General features: G+C 37.0%; 1 long non-coding RNA gene across 1 annotated transcript; it reads right to left on the reverse strand.

Moving 5' to 3' along the window:
- Positions 1-5,274: 5,274 nt before the first annotated feature.
- LOC107313888 (uncharacterized) lies at positions 5,275-12,388 on the reverse strand. The gene is made up of 3 exons (XR_001555245.3): positions 12,054-12,388; positions 6,273-6,342; positions 5,275-5,387 (listed from the first exon to the last, which is right to left on the reverse strand). It is a non-coding gene; the product is annotated as an uncharacterized LOC107313888 (long non-coding RNA).
- Positions 12,389-12,860: the final 472 nt, after the last annotated feature.

The following is a 12,860-nucleotide window of genomic DNA, read 5'->3' on the forward strand; positions in this document are numbered from 1 at the left end:
AAGGTGCACAAAAAGTGTGGGGAGAACACGGGTGGCTAACTTAAATCTGATTTTTACACAAACTGTTACTGCTGAACTGCTTAGGCTTTCTGGGAGAGGGGTGTTCTGAATGTAAGCACAATTTCTTTCATTCTCAATACCCTCCTGCCAGCCATCTGTTGATAATTATTGTCCAGCCTCTGCTGAGAACTTGTGATATTTAATATTTCCTCACCACTTGAACAAATAAGCGATAATAACTGCAAGGTACTTAACCACAGGAGTAGAAAGGCATCTAGTATGAAAGAATAAGTGCACACCTTGGTTTTTGAAAACAACATCATTTTCGATTTATGATTAAAATAAATCTGAGTTCTTGACTTGGAAAATACATGTAGGGAGTTGCACAGTGTTCATTCCTGTTAGTGGTATTTTATTACATTTAAGTTGTGGGGTTTTTTTTTTTTCTCATACAAAATATTGTGCAATCTATTTATTTGTGTGTGGAATGTTTACAGCAGGTAAACATTCTTTCTTCTTTAAAATATTCAATCTTTTGAACTGCCAACACTTTTGTAGTTACATTGAGGCTCACACAGAAGAAGTGATGGAGAACAGAGATCTTTACACCTGCTTTAGAAACTCTGAAACTGTAAAAACTGTTCTTGCTATTCTTTTTCTCTTCAGTTACATTAATAACAGATGCTAATTATGCCATCTTGGTAGATCCACTCTACTACAATGCATACATTGCAATTTTTTTTGACAATTCTTTTTTTTTTTTTTTTTTTCTTTTCTGCTGATGATTCTGTATGTAGAAGGATGAGGAATCTCAGCTCAGCACTACTGAGGTTTGTAGAAAATCTTGGCTGCAGCCACCTCCCTCTGTAAGATGGGCTCCCAGCAGCTGTCTGGAGTCATTTCCCTTCTCACCCACCAGTTTGCGGGCTGGTCTCCATGCTCCATGACCTCCTGTCTAAGTGACAGAGTGAAAAAAATGTCGCAGGAATGCTGATTTTTAATCCTTAATTTAGTATGCATTTCATGTAGTTTGCCAGGTGCTAGCACTAAACCCCCTTTCCTCAATAAACCTTTAAATTTCATGGGTGTTTCATTATCAAATTGAAATTAAAACCACTAAACAGGAAATAATAATTCTTAAAGGTTTGTGCAAAATCCATTATATTACTCTCTGATAATGAAAAAGGAATCATAGGTCCATGATAGAGTGAATTTCTTAACAGACACAAAAGGTATAGCACTGCTTTTAAATAAACCCATTAGCTAATGTAATTTTTTAAGTTTTTTATGTCACTGAGTGTTCACTTCTCTTTTGTAATTCTTTTTTTCTTTAGAACAATGAAAAAACACCAAAGATGTAAACAAACCCAATGGCCATAGACTGGATAATTTTTTCTCTATCTGGTTTGTTCTGAAGGAGGAAAAGGTGAGAGGTGTCTGGGATATTATGAAAAACTTTGCAATAAAGTAAGTAGGAATAAAGCAGGGAGATGGTCAGATCACAGGAGGCCAGTTATAGTCCATGCTACCTTTTTTTTTTTTTTTTCTGTTGGAATGTAACAAATATTAACTGCTACTGCTCTGCTGTACTTCATTACATAAATATTTGTGCAAATTCACACTGTGAATATATGAAGTGCTTTGATGGGCAAAGAGGAGAGTTTCCCCATGTGCTGGTTTCTCCTTTATATGAAGCAGCAGCACTGTATGTTCTGACTGAACTTTCACACACATGCTGTTTCACATCAGCTTGAATTCTCAGTTCTCTTTTTTTTTCCCTTCATAGCCAGTTTACTTACCAAAAATAGTCTGTTGCAAAACAGCAGTCCCCAAGTAAGTCCTCCAAGCCAGCCAGCAGTATGGAATTTCCACTATCCTTTTTGAAAGGAGCTGCTGATCTGAAGGTCCTTCTATACTCCACGTTGTTCATAAGATTAATTAATACACTACGCAAAATGCCAAGGAATCTGTACATTTTTCCACCTGTGGCATCTCTAAAACCTCAAAGAAGGGAACACTTGGATCTGGGGGAATTATAAATATTCCACTATGCTCTGCTTCTATCAATGAGTGTTATATTTCTTTTTATTTCTTTTTCCTGCCATCAATTTTGCAGACTTGCTGGTGGCAATGTGCAGACATCAACAGGGAATTTTGTGTTAAAGTATTTGATTATGGTTTTACATTTACTGAATTTGTTCCTATCCTTCTGTTAAAACAGTAATCTGGGTGCATTGTAAGTATCAATGCAATATGCAAAGTCTTTCCTTTGTAGTTATAAACACGGTTGTAGCTATGGTAGTTAAGAATGTTAGAGAAATATGGTGCGCAGAGGAAATGCTGGCATAATAAAAGGCGTTAACTTCCCCTGCCAGCCTTGCTTCTTTCTTATATAACTTTAATTAGGTAACTTTTCTGTGCTATAGATTTCTGTTCCCCTTGTAAATAAAAAATGAGCTCTGAACCCAGCATACAGGTTACACTCATTTAAAACAACAATAGAACTGTAGTACCTCTATAGGGTTACCTTTCAGTTGGCATTAACCCAGATGTACTAGTCAGTATGATGAAGTAATTGAAAGATTTGACCTTGTTTTCTGCTAATATATATAGGTTGTTCCAAAAGCAATGCCTCCTGTTTATTTGCATGGAAACTAGAATAGATACAAAAGAGCACAATAACACTACTTGATAGGGCAGATTCTCAGCTACAAAGACCTGTTTTTCAACACAGCCTCTGCCATTAGCTGCACATGTTAACTAGCAATGAATAAGAGCTGACAAGGCAATGTTGTAAAAATCTGCACCAGTGGGGATGACACACTGTACCCATCACTTCACTGTGCTCACATCCACTGTTTGGTCTCCACAAACATTCAGCAAGTGTTGATGAATGTCAGTGGATGCCATTTTTTCCACAGGGAAGAAATCATTGACACACCTTTGCTTCACATGCACTTCCATGTCAGTTGCCATTTTGTCAGACTGTCCCACTGCTGCCATCTGTCACACTGCTACAAAATGTAATGGAATATACATGGGATGTTTCAGCCTCCACTGTCATCCCATCAACATCTGCTTCCAAGACTGTGGGCCAACATCATAAAATAGGAAGCATAGCTTTTGGAGCAGCCCTCGTATCTTTCAAGAATTTATAGCTTTTGTCTGTTCAATCATTTGAGTGGCTTTAGGAGGTGCAAGAGTCATGTCCTATTAGGCATCTTTCAGCTGTATAGCTTAATCTCTGTACATGGGAAGAATTTCTGAAGACATCAGTATAGTCATGTGTATTGAGAGGATAGGAATAGTGAATCTTTTTTCTGACTCTTTTGTCCCCACACTGAAATTCAAGTATAGGTTAGCAGTAACCAAACTTCTGGTGTGTTATAAACAATATTTAGTAATAATCTAAAACGTAGCACCGTATGGATTTTTGTGAAGAGAGTTAATGCCATTTAGTACATTTCACTGTTAATTGAGACATAATTGAGGCAGGTATGTTGGGTTGCTCAGTTCTCATATATTTCTGTGCAATCAGAGCATACTGGAGACATGGTGAAGATGAATTTAGGTTTGTAAAATTCAGTTTAGCAGAAGAAAAAGTCTCCTTGGATATTTCCTTAAGGAAGCTAGTACTCTGTACCATGAGCTAGGACTTCAAATAGCGAATCACAGAAATATTGAATAAATTTATGTATAGTTGCTCATCTAACCTGATGCTCATCCAAATTTGTATGTAATAAGTAAGAAATATTCAGTTAAAGAATAAGAGGTAGTACTAATTGTATTCTAACTTCAGTGTTCAATAAGTCAACATTTGTTGACAATATTGTTTGTGCGCTAGTTATCCTCATAAGGACATTGTATAAATAGATATAAATTATGTTTATGAATCATTTTGATAGGTTAAATGCATTGTTTTAGAATGAAAAATCATGTTTCCACAGCAGGAGATATGTATGCAAACATATACAGAATCACAGAATCACAGAATTATCAAGGTTGGAAAAGACCTAGAAGATCATCTAGTCCAACCATTACCAATACTTCCAGGCTAAATCATATTCCTCAGCACCACATCCAAGCGTTTCTTGAACACTTCCATGGTTGGTGACTCCACCAGCTCCCTGGGCAGTGCATTCCAAATGACAGTGCATACCTATATGACAAGAGAAATCTTATTATATAGTAAAATTTTAGTGTTTTAGAAGAAATGCTAGTGCTTTTTAACATCTTGCTAGTATTCTTTTTAGCAGGAAAAAAATATTAAGGAATAATTCCAAACTTTAGCTTATCTTCTGAATATTATTATTTTTTCCCTTTTTCCTAATTATTTGAATGATGGAATATATCAACTCCTAATACAATCAATAATCTTTTTGAGACTAATTCTGGGCAGTCATCTGCCTGTAACATAGAATGTGCAAATGCCTGTAAGATAAAAATCTCTAAAATTCCATGGTTAAAAGGGTTATTTTAATATGTATTCTGAGATTCATATTCTCATTAGAGAGGGAAAATTAAAAATCAAAATACAAAAGGGATGAGAATCCATCTAGTTTGGAATGTAACCAAACAACAGGGCTGCCTCAGAGGCATCTATCAACAGAAACACCCAACTATCACTACTACATTTTCTTCAGAAGCCAACCCACTAGTCTAGGTGTTACTGCTGGAAAACATATAATGCAGCTTCACATTAGGATTTGAGAACTGCCAAGCATATCTCCAGAGTAACTTTAACAGTGATTACATTTGATGAAGGAGGCAAAGGAAGTATGGGCATGTGCCAGCAGCACTAGGCGGATAAGACCAACATTGAAGGTAAAGTACATTTATGTGAATTTTTATTCTGGCATTAAACAGCAGTTTTTCATAGGATGAGCTTTTGCCTACAAAAGTCTCAGGTGTTTCTGCTTAGTGCCAGTCTCTTTTTCTAAATATCTAGACTTCTAATTACAACCAGTAGTCTACATAACAAGGAAATGTTTGAAGGCACTCAAGACAGTAAAACCCATCATCATGAATTGCCTCTATGATACCTTTCAGTTCTCCAAAATTCCCAGATGAGAAGGGCTATTTTAACATGCATACATAAGCTGTTTCACATTTAGCTGGAAGGGAAAGTTGAACTTGTGAAAAAGTAAGTACTTTTCTTCAGATGGAGGAATGTGGTAGGCTGCAGTCCTAAGGGTTGTAGGATAGCAAAATTCAACATAGACCGAAGGAGTATTATTTATTACTATATTTTATTTTAGTCATCCAGTGCTTCAGGTTAATACCAGGTCCACCACAATCACAGTCAGCAAGCAGATGTGTAGCCATGAAGAATCTACATAGCAGTTCCAAGTGCTCCCACTCATCAGAAGTCACTCTAAAAGAACAACCTGGAACATATTAAAGAACTTCAGTTTTCTCTTTTTATCACAAGATGTGAAAGTCTTACCTGTACAGGAAGCTAAAAATACTTCTCTTATTCAGGCCTCCCTTGGTGCTTCTATAGCTTTTGTGTTTGTTACATGTGGGGAAATGCCTTTGTATTTATGGACTGCATGCTAAGCATGTTTGTTTATTTATTTGTTGGTTTTCCATAAGTGCCCCTTTTAAACTGTTCTGAGTCAGCATAGAAAGACTCCTTAGAGGAATGTAGCCCTGAAGTGGGAGGAAAACGTTGTCTTGGAAGGAAAGCGAGAGGAAAGAGTCCTGGGAAATGGTAGCTGTGCTGCTTTTAATGCTTACTACAAGCCATCTAAGTCTAAAAAAGTAACCCTACTTTGCAAGCAGGGTTTCTCAGTGGGAAACCATCTGCCCTCCCTTAGGAATGATGGCTCAGTGATCACAGCCGAAGAATTAAACTTTCGTTATGTCTGAATTTAAGTGAGGATGGGTGTGCAATTTCCATGTTTCCTTTATTTTGTAAGGAAAATAACGGTTTCATTTTCTACTAGGGATGATCTTTTCCTTCAGAGCTGGAAGAAAACCTAACCAAACAGCGTGGTGAATCATGACAAAGCCTACTGCAGTGCCAATGGTTTCAATAATTTTTCTGGAGGAAGACTGTAACTAAATCTGTAAAATCCCTATTTATGTGAAAGCATTTCGGTCTGCATAGAAGAAGGTAAAAAATAATTCCTAATCAAGAATTTTATCAAAAAAAAAAAAAAAAAAAAGGAAAAACAATTTCATGTACCCTCAGTTTTTGGAGCTTCAGGTAGAGAAACAGCTTTGAATAAGCATGGGATGTTTTCATTAGTTTTTGTTGATTTACTCACTTGAAGATCAGTACAGCAAAGAGTTGTTCAGTCTTACATCAGCTTGGTCTCCTGTGTAGTCTGAGTGATTCTACAATCAAAAAAAAAGAAAATTTCAGAAACTAAATTAAAAAGAAGGAATGAAGATGTTTCTAGGCCTTGAAAAGCTTTGAAACCACTGTGTAAAACAACAGTTCATGTCATAGTCATATTGATTGATCAGCCTTCTTTCATCTTATCAAAAACCAAACAACCAACCAAACAAATAAACAAAAAAACAACACCCAAAACACAGAAGTCTGTTCACATAAGAAAAACTGTTATTATGGAGGGAGTGTTTATTTCTTTCAGGCTATGAGTTTTTCTTTGTATTTTTTCTTGATCTTGGTTTTCACTGAGTTCCTCAGTGAAACTGCAGGACTTTTATCCTAGACTATGAGTTTAAAGGCATTAAGCTCACAAGACAGGCTGCAGTCTCATTTCTTGAAGAATTTGTTCTGCATAAAAATAGACACACGTGCAGTTAGTTTTTAATGAGGCCAGTAAATGAATACCCTCTGATCTCACCTAAAGCAAATATTTTCCACACTACTGAAACATCTGCTGACTGCAAAAGAGTATGATGTCATAACCACTGTCCTCCCAAAGTAGCTTTTACAGGTTGCATACTGCTACCATCTTTCTTTTTCCCTGTGCTTTCATCCCACTGATGGAAATTTAGACATTAGTAAGATAATAGAAAACACAAGAAATCTTGAAATCAGCAGACTACTTTGCATACTTTTCTAGCTTGCAATGAAGTTGGGACGATAGATCATGTGTATACATGGCAAATAAGAATAGCAGTCATCATTTCATAATTTTAATTCTTGCATACTGTAGCTGAAATTAACTGAATACTGCTCCTAAATTTGATTCTTCAGCGTATAGATGTTGTATTGTAGACACAGTTTGACTCTATAGTTCATGGGTGTATTGGTTATAGCTGATCAAATAGGCTATTTGAATGACCAGTACAGAATTTAGTCTTTTGTTTATACTGTGAAAACTGTTGTTTTTATGTGCTAGATACATCAGCAAAGGAAATTTTTTCTCTTAACTGCAGTTCTCCGCTTCAGTGCTTTGACAGTAAATATGGAAGTAAGAAGCAAATTTTCTGAGGTTCAAACACAGATGGCATGTCATTGATAGAGAACAGAAGCGTATCTTCAAGTAGACATGACAGAGATCACGGCCATAGTCAGCATTCTTAGAAACAGACATGATGTAATCTCAGACAAGGTCATTGGTGTAAAAATGCTCTCTCTATTTGTGAGATCTTATATAGCTGCTAGAATAGTAAAGAATAGTATGTAGAATAAAGCTGCTTCTCAAAATGCTACTTATCTGAATAAGGTTTCTGGTATGTAGTTTAAAGCTTGCCATTTTTCATTTTTAAGTCTTTGTTCAGGGTAATTTATATTCACAGAAAATGTTTATGTTTGGTGGCCCTGCCAGGCAGGGGGGTTGGAACTACATGATCCTTGAGGTCCCTTCCAACCTGGGTCATTCTGTGATTCTGTGATTATGTGAAAATGTTACTGTAGGACTCCAGAAGGATTTTACTTTCTCAGGTTTTATGTCTAACTGTTAAACTTACAGAGCATAGAAATTCTGTCACCTAATATACCTCTTCCAGTGTATTTAGTGCTTCATACTTTGATGAAAAAATACTTAATTACTTATCTAACATCCAAGATTAATTTTCATTAATCTAGTAACAGAATCATAGAATGGCTTAGGTTGGAAGGGACCTTAAAGGTCAATGAGTTCCAACCCACTGCCATGGCTAGTGTTGCCACCCACCAGATCAGGCTGCCCAGGGCCCCATCCAACCTGGCCCTGAATGCCTCCATAAGCACCCATAACCTCTCTCATCAGTCTGTTCCAGTGTTTCAGTGGAGTAAAAAATTTCTTCCTAGTATCTAACCTAAATCTACCCTCTGTTCCTTTAAAGCCATTCACTCTTGTCTTATCACTATCAGACTGTTTAGAAAGTCAGTCCCCCTCCTGCTTGTAGTCTCCCTTCAAGAGCTCAAAGGCCACATTTATATCTCCATGGAGCCTTCTTTTCTCCAAGCTATATAAGCCCAGCTCCCTCAGCCTGTCTTCATAGGAGAGGTGCTCCATCCCCTTGACCTTCTTTGTGGCCTTTCTCTGGACTCCAGTAGCTCTGCATCCTTCCCATGCTGAAGGCCCCAGGCTTGGACTTAGTACTCCAAATGGGGCCTCACAATGGCAGAATAGCCCCTAAAATTCTTCTGCACACATTTCCAGTATTTATTCCAGTATTTTCAGAGAATTTTCTTTGTCAGTCACTGTCAATAAAAGTGATTGTTAGAAGTGATTGGCACCACTGGCTGATACGACTGACTGAGATTCTTAAAGTAAAGACAACTTAATTTATCATTTAGTTTTGTATATTTGCAGTCACTTAGTTTCGTGCTTAGGTTGTTGGCATATATATCTTTTTGTATCACTGAATATTAGTTTGCAGAGCTATTTTCAGGAAAAGCAGTAAAGGGTTTTCTCAAAGGTTATCTTGCAGCTTCAATATGTTTAGCCTCTGATGTCCTCAGAGAGTGATATTTGAGGAAGACAGCTAAGAAAATATCTCCTTTCTTCCATTCCATCTTGAAAATAAAAATAAAAATAAGTCCATTGCAGACTCCCAGCAGAGATAAGCATTTAGAAGACAGAGGTAAGAACTGGTGAAGTTATAAGAAAGCGGAATGTCCTGTTGTGCTCAGAGTCTGAAGTACAAAATAGAGGGTTAGGATGAACTTTGAAGTTTGAATTTAGACTAGGTGGTCACTTATTTCCTTAGACTAAAGTGAAACAAATCTGATTTAACTTCATAAATAAAACAATATATGACTATTGGACCTTAAGATAGAGGATGTCAGTGTACTGCTCTCTGTTGGAAATGGAGTTATGAACAGATTTAATTGCAGATGTACAGCTCAAGAAAAGTGCTATCTGAGAACTCTGAATACGAGGTTGAAAAAATGTTAAGTGATGGACCATTAAGACTCTATTCTGTGGCAGTTCAGGTTAGAAAGGAGAAAACTCAAAATGACTGGCAGCCAGAGAGGAGAAAGAGGTTAAGAGGTGAGAGGAAAGCAGAGCCTTCAGGGAGCAATTGATTTCCTTGTATTCAATTTGTTTGTGTTTTTCCATCAGTAGGGAATGACCATAAGTCCACCAACAGTTTTGATCAACTCTGCATGACTTCTTCAGTCTGCATACCAGAGAGGTGAGCGTTTCTGACTTTCAGCAACACGACAGAGGGGTATTCCATGTGGATTCTGACTGTGCACATGGTATCTGAAAGTGTCCATGTTAGGAAATGGGACAAAGACTTTTGGAACCAGTTCACTTATATATATATATATATGTATAAGTATATATGTATATATGTATATATATATTTGTTTGTATGTATGTATGTACTAATATGTGTGTATATATATGCATGTATACATATATGCATGTATGTATATATATGTATGTATAACAGCAGTGAATATTTTCTCCATTGTGGAGGTAGCTGAAAGGCCAAACTCCAAAGGCTTTCTTAAAAATGAATGTTTGCCCTTTTAGAGATTGCTTTATGACACATGCAGAACTCCCACTTATTTGGGAAACATGAATTCAACTAAACCAAAAAATAAGGATATTTAGATGATGTTAAGCATGGTCTGTTGGGATAGGACAAGAGGAGGTGGTTTCAGACTATAAGAGGGGAGTTTTAGACTGGATATAAAGAAATAAAGTTTTTTACAGTAAGCGTGCTTAGGCACTTGTACAGGTTGCCCAGAGAGGTGGTGGATGTCATAGTTCTTGGAGACATTCAGGGTCAGGCTGGACAGGTCTCTGAGCAACCTGATCTAGCTGTGGATTAACCTAAATCCCTGTTAATTGCAGGGGAGTTGGACTAGATGTCCTCTAAGCATCCCTTCCAATTCAAATGATCCTATTACTGTATGAGTGTCAGTACCTGTGCATGAATTTTATCTCATTGATATAATAATTTGGGAAGGTTTTATGTATGACACTAAAACAATGTGTAAATTTTCATGTGGCATACAAAATACAGACTCAAAATACTGTAGGCAATTATGTTAATTTCATGAAATGTAAAGAATTGTCTTCAGTTCTAGATTGTTTTATATTCCTGAGGCATTTTTTTGGTTAATGTGAAGAGACTAACTGATCATGTTAATGTGCTTGTCAAGCAAAGAAGTTTACTGTAATGGGGTGTTATTTTTTGCACAGCTCCATACTAGCCTAGTACTCTAAGAATTAGATACATATAAAATAGCCACTAGTCCAGGAATATCTTCCTGATCCCAGTCAGAATGATCACGAGGTAGAAGGTTACTGGGGAATCTCTTGGAGGTGCATGTGTGAGGGAACTGTTCTCAGTGTGAGAACTGATCCAAAAGAATGTGCCACTTCAGAAGGCTGTTTGAAAGTTATCAAATCAAACGCTCCAGAAAAATGCTCCAACAAATCACAAAGGCAGCTGGTAGGCAAATGCAGGTAAGAACAATACATGACTTTGAATCTGTAAAAAATATTTGTAAAACAGTCCTGAATTAGTTAAATGCCTGATTACTTTCAAACACTGAAAATGACATTGCTTGAATGACAAATGTCAACAACAGTGTAAGACACAATGGGAGACTAATTTGTATAAAATTAATGATTACTTTTGGAAGTATACTTGAGTGCTTTCACCAAATACACATGTACTATATCTACACCATTCCCTCCTCTTGATTGAACTATAACACAGACAAATATTTATATTGTCAAGACTTCTGAGACTTCTGTTCATTAGTATGTAGATGCTGCTGATTAGGTCTACAGTAGGTTTTATTGTGCTGGATAACTGCCCTTTCCATGGTGGTCTATGGTTTTCAATGACAAATGACTCTGTGTAATTTGGGTGCTATATCATTAAGACAAGGAAGGGTATTTACGTTTTTCTTTATGCAGTGTAACTGTGAGTGCACACTCACTTTGGGGGAATTATGTGCTTATTATGACAAATAGTGCATTTTCAAGTATTAAAATCTTTTTTTGGAAAGAATCCCTCCTCTATGTATATATTGAAGGTATTGCTGTGACACAGCATGAAAACTTATGGTATAGTTATCTAAAAAAACTTGTCCACTCCCTATAACATGTTTAGATTTCTTTTTTAGACTCCATAAAATTTTAGCTAGCACTAAACATAGAACTTCATTCATCATCACGCAAGCAAAGGCTGCCAAAGGAAGCCTACTCTTCCTGAGCTAAAAGTGGCAACACTCCAGTATTGGCAGAAATCAAATGAATCATTTCCTGCTTTTAGTTTTAGATAAATAATCAAAAAAGATGTCTAGATTCTGATCCAAAAGTAATTTTTCATAGTAAGAAATAAGACTACATCTACAAAGACTTTAAATGGGGAATGTTTTCCTGTTAATTACTTGACTGGAAAGGCCCTAAGGAGCATATAGTCAGATCAAACTATCAAAATCCAATTTAAAATAAAATGTTAAATAATCATATTGGTTTCTAGGTAGAGTAACATGAAGTGCACTGAAACACAGAAGTCTGGAGATTTCCACTGCTCATATTGCACTGTATGAATGTGGCTCTACAGGTACTTGTTGGTTTTGCCCCCTCAGAAGGCAGAGGAGATGCAGGGGCTGCCACTGCTGAGAGCGAATAGTAGTGAAAGTGGGGAGGTACATAATTAGGAACTGTCACCTGAAACTCTCCCTTGTTCTTTCATTTCTTTTCTCTCTAGTATCCAGCATGAAGAGTGTATCTGGACAGTTGACAAGGGGATGTGCAGCTGCATATGCTTATGTGTAGTAAGGGGAGAGCTAGTTTAAGGGATTGGAGAGGTGCTGGATGAAGTAACCCACAGTAAACCACAAGTGGAGAGTATGAAATGAACAGAGGGAAATGTGCAGACTAGGAAATGAGAGTACAGCTCAAAAGGAAAGGCTAGTAGTATGGCAGGGGCCAAAAGAGAAGTACTGTAAAGGTCTGAACTAAAGGAACTACTGCATTGATGTCAAAAGGAAGCAGAATGGTGAGGAAGGGCAAGGTCAGTGATGTAACAGATGAGACAAGAAAAGGACAGGTTCTGCTGCTTGTGAGAGCACCTGTGAGTCTCATCCTTCTTTCAGTTTCATTTTAATTGCCATGAAACTCGCAGATGAAGCATGCTTCTTCCCCATTTGTCATACCTGCCTCACCTAATGGAGTTTAATATGAACTTATCATGAGTGTGCATTAGGTCTAGCCGTCTGCAACAATTGCTTCTTTGGTCTCTATGGGTGTTTTTTTCACAACTATAACAGTTAAACACTTTGGGAAAGTCCTTTGGGAAATGTTACAGATTTTAGATAGATAATGTTGTATGACAGTTTCCTACTTTCACAACGAAACAACTCAGTATTTTTTTTAATAGTAGTGTATAGTGGAGTCTAGTTTGGCAACCAAACAGAATGTGAGCTCTAGAGGAGCTTGGCTACACACAAAACGGTAACTTGAGGTTGAATCATA

The sequence above is a fragment of the Coturnix japonica genome, chromosome 4 (genome assembly GCF_054131305.1).
Source record: "Coturnix japonica strain WE chromosome 4, WE-NBRP24, whole genome shotgun sequence".
Classification (NCBI taxonomy): Eukaryota; Metazoa; Chordata; class Aves; order Galliformes; family Phasianidae; genus Coturnix; species Coturnix japonica.